Source organism: Suncus etruscus, chromosome 6, assembly GCF_024139225.1.
Source record: "Suncus etruscus isolate mSunEtr1 chromosome 6, mSunEtr1.pri.cur, whole genome shotgun sequence".
Lineage (NCBI taxonomy): Eukaryota > Metazoa > Chordata > Mammalia > Eulipotyphla > Soricidae > Suncus > Suncus etruscus.
The window spans coordinates 1,971,075-1,988,867 of NC_064853.1; the positions used below are offsets into that span (position 1 = coordinate 1,971,075).

General features: G+C 55.9%; 1 protein-coding gene across 1 annotated transcript in view; it reads right to left on the minus strand.

Annotated features, from left to right (window-relative positions):
• Positions 1–17,793, minus strand: part of CEP104 (centrosomal protein 104) — a 223,291-nt gene that overhangs the window by 48,474 nt on the left and 157,024 nt on the right. The window lies entirely within an intron of this gene.

Below are 17,793 nucleotides of genomic sequence, written 5' to 3' on the forward strand. Positions count from 1 at the left end.
CTTGGGGAATTCAGCCAGTCCACACACCCACGCTGGTTCGCAAACATTCTTTGGACTGTCGAGACTTAACCGCGGCCGGTTTCTAGCCCTGACTCTGTGGCCGGGCCCAAGTGAGCCGGTCCTGGAAGCACACAGAGCTGACTCTTGGAGGAATGTTTCAGAAGGTGCCCAGACTCCACCGAGGTGTGACCGGGACTCGAGCACCTGCAAGGGCAGAATCGAGGCCGAGACGCGTGATGACCCCCCACAAACACACTCCCTGTCCCGGTGGCCATGTGCTCGTCCATACCCGGGAGGATGGTGCGACGTGCGTGGCTGGTGGCTTCGTGCTGCACGACTCCCAGCAGACTTTTGCAAGGCACCCGGCCCCAGAACTCCCAGAGGCTGTTGGCTTGAAACTCTCCCCAGGGGCCAGTCTCAGTTGCTCCTTTTCCCTGATGGAAATGACCTTAATCTGTATATAACTTGTAATTGTTTTCTAATTCGTTGCTCCTTATTTTATTTCTTCCTTAACAGTATTTTGGCATTAGACATTCTTATTGTGATGAAACGATGTTAATATAAGTACCCAGTGGAGGGCCACGCCCATGGAATGAGGCTGTGTGTTGTGTGGTTGATGCCAGGGAGGGGGGCAGCTCTCGAATGTGCCAAATTGAACCCCCCGTGCCCAAGGCCCCGCCCCGCCTGCGGATCCTGCCCCCCCCCCCATTCTCCAGACAATCATGTGTTTTTTCTTGGCTCTGAACTGCAGCCACATTTCAGATGGTGGTTCTATTTATTTTGCTGTTTGGAAGAGAATCGAATCTTCGCCTCCTCTCAAGAAATCGCCCTGTTCCCATTTTGTTTTTTGTTTTATTTTTTTTTTTTTTAACAGAAGCGCACACAGGGCACAGGACACAGGCACGTCCTGGGGCTGGTCCGGTGGCAGCGGCGGGGCTGGAAATATGTTCTGTCCTATCCCAGGGTATCCCTGTGTGTCCAGGCACACACAGGATAGGAGATCTCAGTTGGGCTCGGGTTGGACACTGAACCCTAAATCTCTCTGTCCTCCCCAAGCCCTCACAGGCCAGAGCCCTGGCCATGTTGATGTCCACCTCCCTCCCCAATTGTCCCCGAGGTGAGGCAAAGTCACCTTGTGTCCTTCCAGGACGGTCTCAGCTCCTTTCACCTAGGCGGGACCCCTCGGATGCCACAAGCCCTTCCTAGGATGCACCCCTGGGTGCCCTGGCTCTATCTGCTAGACTCACTTGGACAGCGCCTGCCAGGGTGTCTCAGCAGCAGAGCAGACAGATGAAGGACAGCACCAAAGTCTCCCCTGCCCCTCCTGCCAGCACCCCGTCCTTGGTCCCTTCTGGCCCCCATCTGTCCTTCAGCCCACTACCCTCTCTGAGGGGCCTTGCCCAGACCCGGTTCCCTGTTGCCCATCTCAAGCTCATATTTTTGTCATATTTTGTCATGTTTTTGTCCCCTCTTCACTGTAAACCATTTTTCCCACAATGTTCTGTCCCTCAGGTCCAGGCGCCTGTCCTGGGCCCCCCTTCCTCAGTCTGTCTGTCCCCAGGAGTACCTGCCTGCATCCACCAGCTTCAGCCCAGGGAGCCAGAAGTCTGGGGGCGGGAGGGGGGACAGCCACTGACCCTCCGACCACCATATGGGCATGGGATGGTGCCATGACCTGAGTGCCCTCTGGGCCGGTTCAGCCAGGATCCTTCCTCCTGCTTCAACCGAAGGGTCACTTCCCTCCCCTTCCTGAGGCCTCTCAGCCTAGGTCTCCTGGCCGCAGCTCAAGCATCGGGGACCCCCTTTACACGCTTGCCTTGAGGCCTCAAAGCCCTGATGCGGTCCCACCCACCCAGTCGCAGCTACTGAGTCACGTCTGCTGAGGGGTCCACCTGGACGGGACCAACCTGGCCTGGGCCCTGGGCTTGGTCTTGACCCTGCAGTCCCCAGAGCAACACACCCAAAATTGTGTGATGAGGTGTCCCCAGGGACCATCCCTCTCTCCTCTCCAGCCAGGCTCTTCCTCCTGGCGCTTCTGAACTTGTGGGAAAACCTTGAACCAAAAGCAGCTCCAGGTCCCAATCCCCCGCAGGGCTGGGGGACCCAGGACACGTCTCGACATCCCCTTCCTGCCTCTGGCACCCCATGCAAACTCCCGCCCTGCCACGGCCACATCCCAGCTTTGTTTCCTTTGGGCCGTTGCTTTTCTTTGGAGAACTGTGGAGCGTGGGCAGAGGAGTGACTGTCCTGTCCCTGTGAGTCCCCTGGGGCCTCGGCTGTCCCCACTGTAAATTGCTTCTGTCCCACGTAGACTGTGCATGGCCATTAGCAACTGTGAACGTCGTGTCTGTGTGTGACGTGCGAAGAATGGACAACTTCATACGTAGATGGTGCCCTGAGGGCCGGGGCCCGAGGAGGGGACCTGAGGGTGCGAGAGGAGGATTCGTGTCTCTCCCACCACCATCCCCACTCCCACCCCATGCCTTCTGGGAGCGCCAGAGCGATTCCCCCGCCCCTCATTTGGTCTCCAAGGCTGTGATGCACGTGACGCACCAACGTCCCGTCGAGAAATCTCTTGAGGAAGAGCCCGTAGACTAGGCCTGTTAAGCAAATGTACCTTCCATGCTCCAATGAATTTATACAGGATCTGACTTGCAATAAATCTGTGCTTTCTATGCCTGCTGCTGCCTGGGAGTGTCGCTGCGGGAGGGGCCGGTGGATGGGACTCCCCCTCTGCTCAGAGGCCACCTAACACCCCTGACACCTGCATCCTGAGGGCAGTGGGGAGCATTTGCCCTGGGGTACAGCTAGACTCTGTCCCTGTACCCTCCAGCCCTCAAATGCCTTGGCCCCCTTCCTGAGGACCAGCACCCACAAACACATCTGGGTCTGCTCCCACTGCTCTCCTGGGTCCTTCCTGCCACCTTGCTGCAGATCCGGCCCCCAAGCATAGGATGGGGGGGTGGGTCAGGGGGTTCAGGCTTTCCTGCAGCTGGATGTTTCTACCCTGCCTCTGCCCTCCCTCTCCCTGCTGTTCTGTGGGCCCTCCTGAATCCCAGATGTCCCACCCTCCCAGGAGCACCTGAGGATGCAAAAGCCCCACAAAGGCTGCTCCCCTGACCCTCAGAATGGGACCTGCCTCCTGAAAGAAGCACTCCACACACAGTCAGGATCACACACTTTTGGGGGGAAGGCTGAGTTTGCACTGCTGAGGAGGGTCCAGAGTCTAGCCACACACACACTGGCACCCCCGATATCCAGGTCTTCAATTCACAAATACTATGTGTAGTGACACTGGGCTGTGAAGGGGGACATTGTCTGGGTGTGTCTCTTTGTCTCTATACCTAGCTATAAACACACAAAGAGAAAGAAGGTTCTGGGGATAAATGAATTAAGGATGGGTGCTGAATATGTGGGTGGATAATGGGTGGGTGGGTGAGTAGATGGATGAATGGATGAATGGGTGGGTGGGTGGATGGATGGATGGATGGATGGGTGGGTGGATGGGTGGATGGATGGATGGGTGGGTGGATGGATGGATGGGTGGGTGGGTGGATGGATGGGTGGATAGATGGGTGGGTGGGTGGGTGGATGGGTGGATGGATGGGTGGCTTGATGGATGGATGGGTGGATGGAAGGTGGGTGGGTGGGTGGATGGATGTGTGGGTGGGTGGATGGGTGAATGGATGGATGGATGGATGGATGGGTGGATGAGTGATAGATGGGTGGGTGAGTTGATGAATGGGTGGGTGGGTCAATGGATGGATGGATGAATGAATGGATGGGTGGGTGAGTCGATGGATGGATGGGTGAATGGATGGGTGGGTGGGTGAGTGGATGGATGGATGGATGGATGGATGGACGGACGGATGGGGGAGTGGGTGGATGAATGAATGGATAGATGGGTGGGTGGGTAGGTGGTAGGATGGATGAGTAGATAGGTAGGTGAGTGGGTGGTTGGGTAGATGGATGGATGGATGATGGATGGGTGTATAGAAGGATAGAAGAATTGGTGGGTGGATGGATGGGCAGGTGTGTGGTGAGTAGATGGATGGATGGAGGGAGGGAGGGAGGGAGGGAGGGAGGGAGGAATGGATAGATGGACAGACAGATGGGTAGGTGAATGGATGGTGTATGGATGGGTGGGTATGTGTAGATATATTACTGGACAGATGACTGAATGATGGAATATGGTAGGTCATTGAGGATGGATGACTGAATGATTAATAGGTGTATTATTGAAGGTAGAAGATGGATAATGAATGAATGGTTGAATTGATGATCAAAAAACAAGTGTATGACTAGAAATAAGAATGAATAGATGGAAAAGAAGATAAGGATGATATTGATGGCGACATTAACTGATGCATAGATAGTTGTATGTAAACAAGCATGAATGAAGGATAATGGGTGAATGGATAGATGGGATGGGAAGGTGGTGACGAATTAATGATTCATGGATGGTGGAAAAACAGGTGGGCAGATGGATGCCTAGATGGGGAGAGAAAGGCAGGTAACCAGTTAATGACTTGACAGAGGTCGATGGTGGATGGGTGAATGGCCAGTGATATTGGGAGATGGATGATCGGTGGATGAATGATTGGTAATAGGTGGGTGAATGATCACTGAACATATTGGCACAAATTTCCAGATCACACCAATACTCAGGGTGGACTGTGGAAACGCTGGTACTTCCCCATAAGACTTCGAGAGACCTCCAGGCCCACTCAGAACCGCAATTGCTCCTGGAATGAGATGGAACTGTTCCAAGTTCCAGCCAGGCAGTTCCATGCCCGTGGCAGGACGTGGGGTGTCTGCATGGTGGGGGCTGCCTGCGAGGGCCTGGTACATTCCAGGCTGTTGCTGCACTGGTCAGAGGCGGCTTTCCCCGGGGAGGCGGCAGGCTTCACTCTTGCCCGAGCATCTCTGTTCTCCCAGGCAAACCCTGGGAATTCCCGGGTGCTGAATGGAGGCACTTTCTGGTCATTCACTCTCTAGAGTGACAGTCCCCGGCCCCACGGACGGCCTTGCCAGTGCTCCGAAATGCGGCTCCAGTGGAGTGAAAACCCCATCTTTGTGCCGGCTGCCAGAGCCCCTCACTGGGAGAGCAGCTGAGAATGGCGCCTTTGTCAGCGGAGAAACAGGCCTGACAAGCGGACTGTGGCCAGCCGGCAGAAGGGCTGCTCTGGTGAAGCGGCTGGAGAAAGACAGAAGAAAGTGCTGGGGTGGCTCAGGGCGCTGGGAAAAGGGCACCCATGAACTCCCCCCAACAGACCCTCCGGGCCAAACTGAGCTGCAGAGAAGCAGTTGTAAACAGCCCAGAGCTTCCTCTAGGAGCCCAGATCCACGCCAGGAGCAGGCAGATGGGACTAAAGTGGGGGAGAGACTGCCAGGGTGTGTGTGCTGGGCACGGGGTGAGTGGCCCCCCTCAGCCTGGTACTGGTGTTTGTGTGCAGGTCCATAACTCGCTTGGCAGACGAAGGGAGCAGAGGTCACGGAATGAGGAGCTGTGTGTGTCCCTAGCAGGGACCCCGAGCCTTGAGGGGCAACTGGACCTTGAGGTTCCAAGGCCGCAAACTTCTGGAAACACCTAGCAGGGCTAAAGAAGCAGCTGGTGTCTCTCCTGGGCACAGGGTGCTCTTGTGCAGAACCGTAGGGCAGGGCATAAAGGATGCTGCCAAAGCGAGGAGGTGGGGAGGCAGAGGGACCCCCCCCCCCACGTGGGACCAGCTCTGTGTCTGCCTGTGAGATGAGGCAGGGGGTGTCATGGCGAGAAGCGGGCCCAAAAACAGGCACCAGTGCCTGGAGGTGACACCTCACTTTCCCTCTTTGGTTCTGAGGGACCAGCAGCAGAGAGGCTGGTCACTGCCTGGACCTGGCCAACTGGCTTAAGGTGCCCAAGGCCTCCTCCTCCTCCTCCTCCTGGTCCTGTCCCTGGGCTGTGGGTCAAGGTCAGGCTTCTTCTTTTTTTTGGGGGGGTCACACCTGCCAGAAATCGCTCCTGGCAGGTTTGGGGGACCAAATGGGATGCCAGGATTCGAACCACCGTCCTTCTGCATGAAAGGCAAACACCTTACCTTCATGCTATCTCTCCAGCCCCAGAGGTCAGGCTTCTGCACTCAGGTCTGGCCGGTCTGTTTCTTCTGCCTGGACTCAGGGCAGGCTCAGCTGGAAGCAGAGAAGAGCCCAGAACATGGGTGCACATGAACATACAGGAGCATGGGTACATTTGAGCATGTAGGTACATGTTGGAATATGGGGTGTGTTGAATAACTGCCCTTGATGGGGCTGGATGGTGATGGATGGTGATGGAGGAACGGGGCCTTTCTCTGCCGGCCCAGGCCACGCATCTCCAACCCCCTTCAGCAGGTGGGTCTGAGGGTTCAGGATGGAGGCGAGGAAGACTCACATCAGTCAGGTTTCACGAGACATCAGCTTTATTTTTTTTATTTATTTATTTATTTATTTATTTGGCTTTTGGGCCACACCCGGCGGTGCTCAGGGGTTACTCCTGGCTGTCTGCTCAGAAATAGCTCCTGGCAGGCACGGGGGACCATATGGGACACCGGGATTCGAACCAACCACCTTTGGTCCTAGATCGGCTGCTTGCAAGGCAAACACCGCTGTGCTATCTCTCCGGGCCCCGACATCAGCTTTATTAAAGGCCCTGGCCAACATATGTGTGGCTCCTAAGCTTGAAAACCTTTCAAGCCATCTCCTTTACTTGTCCTGCATTCTATCCCTTTCAGCCAGCTCTCCTCCTCCTGCTTCTCCCTTGCTGAATCTCTCCCAATCTCCCAATCTCTCCTCCTTCCTGCCCTTCAGGTGATCCCATTGATGCCTCCCAAAGACCCCTCCCAGAAATGGGCAGGTCTTACTAGCAGGCAAGGCCACACAGGAAGGATGGGGGATGGGGTAACAGGGGTGTATGAACATACATGTACACAAAGAAACATGATACACATGACCGTTCAGGGTACATGCACAGGAACAAGGGTGCATGTAAACATGCAGGGACATAGATACATGCAAATATGTGGGTACATTACACAGGAACATGGGCTCACATGAATCACAGGTACAAGAACACGTGTGTATGTGAACATGCATACATAGAAACATGGATGTGTTCACAAAACACGTATGAATTAACATGCCTGTACACCAAACATGTGTGGCATATCAGTACATGCAAGGAAACATGTGCGTTGAACATGCAGGTACACAACAGGAACATGGGTACATGTGAACCTTCAGGTACATGCAGGAACATGAGTGAATGTAAACATGCATGTAAACTCAGAGACGTGTGTGTACATGCATACATACAGGTACACACGGGAACATGGTGCATGCGCCAAAAAGGCTCCATACTTTCTTTACACTGAGTGAAGAAAGTTGTATCAAGGCTTTTACCACAGAATGTTCTGGAAAAGGCAGAGCCCTGGGTGGGGATGGTCAATGGATGCCTGGGAGAGGGACTGAGTGTCAGGCCATAGGAGACAGACTGAGGGATGAAATGTTTCAGAAGGAGACCATGGGAGGAAATTCTAGAGTCTCGCTTTGTAGAATTAAATTACTATGAGTCCTTCCTTGATGGATGCGGATGATGGTGGATGGATGGTGAGGCCTTTCTCGGCCAGCCGGCGCCTGCATCCCCGTCCAGCTTGCAGGTCTGCAGGCTCAGGGTAGCACCAAGGAAAGAATCCACAAGCTGTCAGTAGAAGTCAGGAGACACGAAGCTTTATTTATAATACTCTAGCCACCATTTGTGTGTCTTGCATGGCTTCTAAGTTAATTTTTTAAGCAGCCTCTCTGCAACTGCCCTGCATCTAAACCTCTCTCCATTCTGTAACCTCCTCCTGAGGCTTCCTCTGCTGAATCTCCTGCTGAATCCTCTCTCTGCCTCCGAGGCAACCCCTTTATTACCTTCCCTAGACCCCTCCCAGATGTGGGAGGGTCTCCCTCTCCAGGTCAGCTAGGCAGGACGATGAGGTGAGGGGTAACATCGCTTTTTAGTTTTTATTTTATATATATTTTTGGCCACACCTGGCAGTGCTTGGGTGTACTGCTGGCTGTGCGTTCAGAAATTCCTCCTGGTAGGTTCAGGGGACCCAATGGGTTGCCTGGAATCAACCCCACGTACAAGGCAAACGTTCTAACCACTGTGATATTGCTCCTGCCCCAAATCTCTCTTTTTATGTCTTGGCTGTGCCCCAAAGCAAGGGGCTTTATGTGACTCAGAGGATTTCAGGGGGCGCCACCAGTCTGGGGAGTGGACAGTTAGAAATGACCTGTGGCCACAGTGTCTTTGGTCACCACCAGGGGGCTCTGAGTTATGTATGTAAGTATGTATGCATGCAGGTATTTTCCCTCCTCCTGCCAAGGGTATATTAGTGGATGAGATCAGAGTGAAACCCTTGGCCAGTAGGAAATCAAGAGTGGAATGTTCTAGATGGATCTTGTGGGCCTGTACACTTTATTAAAACTTTTCTGGGAAAATACAACCCATCTTTTGTGGACTAGGGCCCCTCCAGGTGGTGCTCAGAGACCAGGGGGTGCCAGGGTAGACCCGGGACCCCCACAGCTCAGCAGTCCTCCCCCATCCCGCCTGAGCAGTCACAGATGCTCAACCATCACGGGATCCTTCCATGCTGAAGGCCCCATGCATGAGGGTCCAAGGCCTGGCTGTGGGAGCCTCATCCATGTATGCTGGGTGGGGCCCAGCTCAGGGTGCATTGGGAGGTCCCAGACACTATATCTGGCCCGTGGCTCCCAGGGGCCACAAGGGGCCTCCCCGACTCATTCGCCCAGTGATGCTTTAAGCCTTCACAGGGTCCAGCCCTCCCACCCTCCCTTCCAAGCCTGGGCCTGTCCTTCCTCCTGGGACAGTTAAGTGGACAGTGAGTGTGTGGAGATTCTCCCGTCAGCCCTCCCTCCCCAAGCGCCCTCAGCACAACGAGGCTCCGGGCACAGCTGATGAAGGCTCTGGAGGACACGAGTCTCCCCGTGGGGGTGCAGGGACGGAAGCTCCACCCTGTGACATCCCGTTTCAGGGCCTTGGCTCAGTCTTGTCCTGTGGCTACACAGGCACCTCGGTGGCACCCCAAGGCTCTGACACCCCAACTCTCCCCTGGGGGCCAAGTTGTGTGGTTTTCAGTTTTCCTCTTTGGGGAACCAGAAGTGCTCCCTGTGAGTGTTCAGGGTGCTCCCTTGGGTGCTTCCCTGGAACCTCGAAGTTGTAGTGTGAATTGCAGGGGCTGGAGGGCCCGTCTATTTGGGGCACATGGAAGAGTGACCACCTGCTCCCAGTCGCCTCCTATCTCTGCCCGCCACCCTCACAAGCACCGCCTGCCCTCACCCACCCGCAGTCTGGGGGACTGGGGTCAGTCAGATCATGCCTTTCCCAACACCCAAATGACTGCGGGATGAAGAGCAGAGGGAGGAGTATTGTGGGCCCTGACTGCCATCTTGGGTACCCCTGGGGCCTACAGGGACAGTGGGTGGGAAGCACTGCCCACCCAGCCTGCAGGGGCACCCAGTTCATGTCAGCTCTCCAAGGAGGGTGAGCAGCAGATCAGACCTGAACCTCCTGCAGGGCAGCTGGTCTGTGGGTGCAGCAGTATATGGGCATTGCCAGTCTGTGGACACCACTGGTCTGTGGTCACTGCCAATCCCCAGTGCTGCTGTTACTGGGAAGTGCCCAGCAGGCAGCCGTGCTTACAAAAGGTCAGTGGCACTGGAACTGGGTCTCTAGGCACACTGCCCCAGGTTCTCTCAGGCCCCTGGAGGAGCCTCCCTGATCCCCCTGTGGATGGGGTTTGGGTCGGCCCAGGGCCAGGGAGTGTGGAGCTGCCCATGTCCTGGGTACAGCCCCACTCAGCCTGAGATGTCCCTCAAGGATCCCACAGGACAGACGGGTGCAGGCAGAACCCATATCAGTCCTCCAGCAATGGCAGTGAAAGTCCCCAGCGTCAGGGACGAAGGTTCTGCTGGCAGCAGACTGGGTCTGGCCAGGCTTTCTGTTTTTTGTTTTTGTTTTTGGGTCAAACCCAGCAACACTCAGGGGTTCCTCCCGGCTCTACACTCAGAAATCGCTCCTGACAGGCTCGGGGGACCATATGGGATGCCGGGATTTGAACCACCGTCCTTCTGCATGCAAGGCCAGTGCCCCACCTCCATGCTATCTCTCCAACTCCTTGTTTTTTGTTTTTGTTTTTGGGCTTGGGAGTTATTCCTATGTCTGCATTCAGCAACCACTCCTGGCAGGCTCGGGGAAACCTATGGGATGCCAGAAATCGAACCCAGGTCAGTCATGTGCAAGGCCAGCGTCCTCCCTGCTGTACCACTTCCCCAGCCCCCATTTCTGGAGTTCCTCAGCACCCTCCCTGATGTCAGCTGAGGAGGCCACAGGCCACAGAACCTCGTCGGGATGTGAGAGGGGCCAGGAGGTCGAGTCGCACTCGGGATTACTCATCTCACCACGCAGCACCTCCCGGAAAATGGTCCCCACCAAAGAAGCCAAATCAGAGCAGATGGGCGCAGGGCAGGAAGAACCGGGCCTGCTGCTAGGCTCAGAGAAAGCCCCTTTCTCAGAAGGCCAGTGAGAGTCTACGCTGAAGAGCTCCCTGGAGGAGCATCTGAGGGTGCAATTCCCACAATGGCCGCCAGAGAGTAGCAGCGACCCGCCTGGCCAATGCCGCTCAAGGTTGCTTTTGTGGGGGCCTTGGCGTCCTGAGAGACCCACAAACGCGCACCCCAGACACCATCCCAGTGTGCTACTGGCTTATTGGGCCCTCCAGGCTCACCGGAACCTTGCACTGGTAGAACAGACCCAGTCATGCTAGGGAGACTCTGATTTGGGGGGAATGGAGGGATACCCCTAAAACACAGCATCCAAGAACTTACTTGCACACTAGGGGACCCTTCTCAAGTGCCCTGGCCTGGCACAGGGCTGCAAGCTGCCTGCCACTGCCAGGCTCTGCTCACCTCATCCAGAGTCAGTAGGGCTATGTCGGCTGAAAGCACCCCAAATGTACAACCTGGGGGAGCATGGGTGGGCCTACAGCACCCAGGGCCTGGGTCCTCGGGAGCCTCTAGGCATGGCTGTCACCAGCTAGGCAGAGCTTTCCTGTCACTGTCACAGCAGAGGTTAGACCAGCAGCGAGGTATAACATGCAAGAGAGAGGAGATGATCTTCCCTTTGCCACATCTTGTAGGTTTTGTAGGAACTGTAGGTAGGTTTTGGGGTGTCTTGGGAAACATGCCAGGGTGCAAGCGACATGAATTAGGGGGTGACGGTAGAGTGAATGAAAGTAATAAAGGCGGGCCCGGAGAGATAGCACAGCGTTGTTTGCCTTGCAAGCAGCCAATCCAGGACCTAAGGTGGTTGGTTCGAATCCCGGTGTCCCATATGGTCCCCCGTGCCTGCCAGGAGCTGTTTCTGAGCAGACAGCCAGGAGTAACCCCTGAGCACCGCCGGGTGTGGCCCAAAAACCAAAAAAAAAAAAAAAAAAGAAAGTAATAAAGGGGCCCACGCCACCACTGTCCTAGGAGATGGAGGCTGGAGATTAATCAGCTTCTAAGGTAGGGAGGGGGTACTCCCTGGGGCTTCCTTGCCCCCCAAGGGGGCTAGACCCCTCCTCACCCCACAAATCCACAGTGACCTTTGCCTGGACCCTGCGCTCTTGGCTACTTCCGGTCAAAGTTTATCAGCCGGCCCCTCCCCCACCTGTCCAGCCTCCCACCTCCCACCGCAGGAATGCAGCCTCTCCCCTGTCTCTCCCTCCCTCCCCTCTCCCCTCTCTCCACCCCCCTCCATTCAAGGCAGTGGCGATCCCAGGCACATAGACCCGCAGGAACACACACGCACACGCTTGCTTGCACAGCCACAGCGCAAACATGCACGTAGGTATACAATGTACATGCCTGGGCTCACACAGACACGCAGACACCATGCACATCCTGAAGCCCGCCGCTGGTTTCCTGACTGTCCCTATCTCCTCAGTTCCTCTCCCAGGAACACAGCCTCAGGAGACACTGGGGGCCACCCAGGAGAGAGCCCGCTGGAGCTCCCAGGAGGGAGTCTACTGGGAGCACCCAGGAGAGAGTCGACTGGGCAACGGGGCTAAGCCTATGCAGGGCCCAAGCCCCGGCGATGGACGATGGACGAGGCCCGCCTGGCGCTGTCACCGCTGTCACTGGGCACTTGGCCTTCTCCACTCGAAGCCCAGGGTCCGTGGAGTCATATCACTGGCAGCAAGTCCTGAGAACCTTCTGGAGACCACACGGTGCCCGCGTAGTGACACCAGGACTGACCAGGAAGCAGATCCTCACCCTCGGCAGATGGGGTTTCATATTGGACCCGAAGAAAGTGCCCCAAAGTCTGACAGTCTCCATCATCTCTAAGGGCCGGTGGGTACTTGGCTCCAAGCAGGGTCACTGCCAAGACAGGACCAAAGCTTGAACAGGCAGGAATTGGGGCCACTTTAGAAACGACTGGAAAGAAGCCGGAGTGGTAGCATAGTGGTAGGGCATTTGCCTTGCACACACTGACCCAGGGCAGATGAGGGTTTGATCCCCGGCATCCCAAATGGTCCCCCGAGTCTGCCAGAAGCAATTTCTGAGCACAGAGCCAGAATGAACCCCTGAGCACTGCCGGGTGGGGCCCAAACCCCCTGTCCCCCCAAAAAAAACAACAAGAAGAAAAAGCAACTGGAAAAGTCCGTCCAGGACCAAACCAGAACCCACTTCGGGCCTTTTAGGAAACTCGAGTCCAGGCTCCGTCCTGACCTTTTCACAATACTGAGTGATGAGTGATGTTTCATATTTCAGCCCCGCTCCGAGGGTGACCCTAACTGTGCCTCTGCGAAGAGCAACATTTCAGGGTCCGGGTTTCTGACGCTCACTCAGACACCCCACGTCAGCCCGGTAATGCCGACAAGCAAATCTTCCGAAGGTTCTTTGCTGCCGTGAAGCCATCTGTCGCCCGAGACAGGTCTGAGGCATTTCCCGCCCTTCTTCCTCCACGGGGCTTTTTTATTTTTTATTTTTTTTCAGTGACGCTTTTCATTTAATCTTTTAACATAAATACACTACAATTTCCCCCTGGAAGCAACATGTTTAAATCATTGAGCTTTTAAAAAAATAAAAAATCCGACAACACGACTTTGTAAGTCATATGTCATTGGGGGGAAAATCAACAAAATTGGATTTCTGCTCAGTCAGAAATATAACGATTTCATCTTTCAATGTCAGCCTCCAATTCAGTCTCTCTCTCTCTCTCTCTCTCTCTCTCTCTCTCTCTCTCTCTCTCTCTCTCTCTCTCTCTCTCTCTCTCTCTCTCTCTCCCTCTCTCTCCCTCCTCCCCCACCCCACAATGGGCCAACTGTTTTATTTTGTTTGGTTTTTGGTTTGGTTTTTGGTTTTTGGGCCACACCCAGCAGTGCTCAGGGGTTACTCCTGGCTGTCTGCTCAGAAATAGCTCCTGGCAGGCACGGGGGACCATATGGGACACCGGGATTTGAACCAACCACCTTTGGTCCTGGATCGGCTGCTTGCAAGGCAAACGCCGCTGTGCTATCTCTCCGGGCCCAGGCCAACTGTTTTGCAAAGGTTTGAGAACGCAGTATTACTAAGGTGCCTAATTATTATTATTATTATTATTATTATTATTATTATTATTATTATTATTATTATTTTATTTGGTTTTTGAGTCACGCCAAGCTGCACTCATGGGTTCCTCCTGACTCTGCGCAGGCTCAGAAATCGCTCTTGGCAGGCTCAGATCATATGAGATGCTGGGATTTGAACCACCGTACATCCTGGGTCTGCTGTGTGCAAAGCAAACGCCCTACAGCTGTGCTATTGCTCCGGTCCCAACACCTGAGCTTCTGTAAGGCTTCTGTACAGCTGGGCCTGAGATTAAAAAAGAAGATGGTTGGGGCCAGAGAGATAGAATGGAGGTAGTGTGTTTGCCTTGCATGCAGAATGTCGGTGGTTCAAATCCTGGCATCCCATATGGTCCCCCGTGCCTGCCAGGAGCGATTTCTGAGCGTGGAGGCAAGAGTGACCCCTGAGCACTACCAGGTGTGACCCAAAAGACCCCCCCCCAAAAAAGAAGATGGTTGGGGCTGGAGAGACAGCATGGAGGTAGTGTGTTTGCCTTGCATGCAGAAGGTTGGTGGTTCAAATCCTGGCATCCCATATGGTCCCCAGAGCCTGCTAGGAGCGATTTCTGAGCATAGAGCCAGGAGTAACCCCTGAATGCCACTGGGTGTGATCCAAAAACAAACAAAAAAAATCCCCATTTTGGGGCCGGAGAGATAGCATGGAGGTAAGGCGTTTGCCTTTCATTCAGAAGGTCTTTGGTTTGAATCCCGGCATCCCATATGGTCCCCCGAGCCTGCCAGGAGCGATTTCTGAGCATAGAGCAAGGAGAAACCCCTGAGTGCTGCAAGTGTGACCCAAAAACAAAAAATAAATAAATAAAAAAAAATGATGGAAATCATAACAAGTTCACTTTTTGTTCTGTGTTTGGCCACACCCAGTGGCCTTTGGGGGTGACTCCAGGCTGTGTTTAGGGGTCATTCCTGGCAGCGCTCCTGGGAGACCAGGGATCGAACCCAGGCCTGCCCCTGCAAGGCAAACGCCCTCCCGGCTGTGCTCTGGCTCCGGCTCCCCGAGGCTGGAGAAACACGCAGGCCTCTTGGCCCTTCTGCAGCCCTCTGAACGCCGCCCAAGCTGCAGGAAGGAGTCCTCCTGCGGGAGAGTCCAGAGCAGGCTCCTGGGCCCAGGTCGCTGCAGCGGCTCAGCCAGGAATGCAAAGCTTTGCAAAGGCGGCGGCGGGTGGGCGGGGCCACCTCGGACTCCGCCCCCCATAGACGGGACCATAGCAAGATAACCCCGCCCACCGGACGGATTCCTCCTATAGGGAGGCGCGGCTGCGCTGGTGGGCGTGGCGGGTTTTCCCGCTGGGCCCAGAGGAGCGTCTAGTCTCGCCTTGCACCGGGGCGCCACGGGTTCGATTCCAGCTTCCCCACCACCCAGCACGACAGGAGTGATTTCTGAGCACACACAGCCAGGAGCAAATATCAATGGATGGATGGATGGATGGATGGATGGATAGATAGATAGATAGATAGATAGATAGATAGATAGATAGATAGATAGATAGATAGATAGATAGATAGATAGATAGATAGATAGATAGATAGATAGAGTAGGTAGGTATAGGTAGGTAGGTAGTATAGGTAGATGTGTGTAGGTAGGTAGATGATAGATAGATAGATAGATAGATAGATAGATAGATAGATAGATAGATAGATAGAGTAGGTATAGGTAGGTAGGTAGTATAGGTAGGTGTGTGTAGGTAGGTAGATGATAGATAGATAGATAGATAGATAGATAGATAGAGTAGGTATAGGTAGGTAGGTAGTATAGGTAGGTATATGTAGGTGTGTGTAGGTAGGTAGGTAGATGATTGATAGATAGATGATAGATAGAGTAGGTAGGTATAGGTAGGTAGGTAGTATAGGTAGATGTGTGTAGGTAGGTAGATGATAGATAGATAGATAGATAGATAGATAGAGTAGGTATAGGTAGGTAGGTAGTATAGGTAGGTGTGTGTAGGTAGGTAGGTAGATGATTGATTGATAGATAGATAGATAGATAGATAGATAGATAGATAGATAGATAGATAGATAGATAGATAGGGCCGGAGAGAGAGCATGGAGGTAAGGCGTTTGCTTTGCATGCAGAAGGACGGTGGTTCGAATCCTGGCACCCCATAGGGTCCCCCGAGCCTATTTCTGAGCGCAGAAGAGCCAGGAGGAAGCCCTGAGCGCTGAGGGGTGGGCCCCCAAACAAACAAACAAACAAACAAACAAGTAAAGTAATTAATGAAAAAGCTGCAAGCAGGAGCTTTGCATTGGGCTGGATGCCGGGTGGGCCCCCAAACAAACAAACAAACAAACAAACAAACAAGTAAAGTAATTAATTCATTAATGAAAAAGCTGCCAGCAGGAGCTTCGCAGTGGGCTGGACTTCAGGGTCAGAGGCCCCGCCCGGCTCCCAGGTGCGTGCGGGGCGAGGCGTGGCCGCTCCCGGCATCCCGAAGGCGGGGCCTGACCGTGGGGCGGGCCGGGCCGGGCGCCGGAGGGCTTCCTGGAGGCGGCGGGAGCACTGCTGGCTCGCGGGCTGGCTGGCTGCGCGGGTAAGGCGAGGCCGGGCGCTGGCAGGCGGGGGGCTGGCCGGCCGGGTCACAGGCTCCGACCCCCGGGTCCCGGGCTCCCGGGCTGGCCAGCTGCGGGCCGGGCGGGCCTCCCGCGGGGCGCACAGGAAGTGGCGGGGCGGGGCCGGGGAGGGGCCCGGGCGGCCCGAACCCCGCGGCCCAGCGCGGCCCGGCCTGGGCGCTCGGCTGCCGCTCGGCCCCGTTGCCCCGCTGCCGGGCGCAGGTGAGTCGGGGTGCGCGCGGACAGGTGAGCCGGGCGCACCGGTGCCCGCCCCAGCGCGCGCCAAACTGGGGGACCCCCGGTCCCGAACCCTCAACCCGCCGGCCCCTGCCCGGGCCTGCGCCTTGGGGTCCAGGCTTCCAAGGGCCCAGCCCCGGGACCTCTGACACGGACTTGACCCGGGCGGGTGGGGAGCGTGTGCCCCCCAAGTGAAGCCTCACCTTGCTGCGGGCCATGGGGTGCATCAGAACCTGCTTGGAATTTGGGGTGTGAATTTCAATCTGGGCTGGCCAGGGGGGGGCCCTCGTGTCCACCTCTCTCCGGTTCAGATCCCCTGACACTTGGAATTCCTGGCCCTGGAGGTCCCCCCCAAAGTTGGGGTTCACGCCTAGTCCTGGGCTCCCTGAAGCTGGAAGTATCCCCAAGTCCAGTGGGAGGGACAGCGACTGGTGGGCCCCAGCCCTGCAGCACCGGGAGAAGGGGGTGCAAGCAGGGACCCCTGTGCTGCAGCCTAGCCTAGCACCCCTTCCCTCTGAGCACCCTACAGAGCTGCAGGCCCTCGGGGGGCTCCACTGACCGTGAGGGGACACTGGTGGCACCCACATCTCGCAGGGCAGCGCCCCCAGCTACTTTCGGTTTCTGGAACATTCTGTACCCCGACTCCGGCTGGCGGCCTGCTGCTCAGCACGGGTCAGTGGATCTAGGTCAGGCAGCTCCGGCCGCTGCTGCCACCTGGCCCTCGCCCGGGTCACTTTCTCCGGCGCTGTCGGGGCCCACAGGTAGACTGGGGCGCTAGGGAGCAGCCTTTGGGCAAGGTGAGTACCTTGGGGTTCACCTGGGGTGAACCATCCAGTCTGGTCCCCTTGCCCAGCACGGGGGTCGCCAGGCCCCCTTCTGCCCACCAGAGGGTCTCCAGCCCCCACTCTGGCACCGTGGTGGTCTCCAGCCCACCCTGGGAGCAGCCCTTTTGCTGACTGTGATGGGAGCCTCTGGCTGGACGACGGAATACTACTAGCTCCCGGGAATTCCTCTCCAGCCAGTCTGTGGGCGTGAGCTGCCGGTGGCCGGAATGTCCCGGACACAGGCCATGTCCGTCCCCTGCCCTCTGTCCCCTGCCTTCTGGCCACCCCGCTGGGGTCTGGGTGGGTGGATGTGGGGAGGGGCAGACGGGCCCCACCCTGGCCGGGACCCAAAGGCGCCGCCATCACAGTTGGTGGGTTTGGCCTGACCAGAGAGGAGTCGGTGGGTGGTGGGCCGGGCCGGGCTGGGCTGTGGGTGCTCAGTGCAAGGCTGGCAGCAGTTGGGACCCGGTCAGAATGGGTGCGGAAGGGACTCTGGCTCT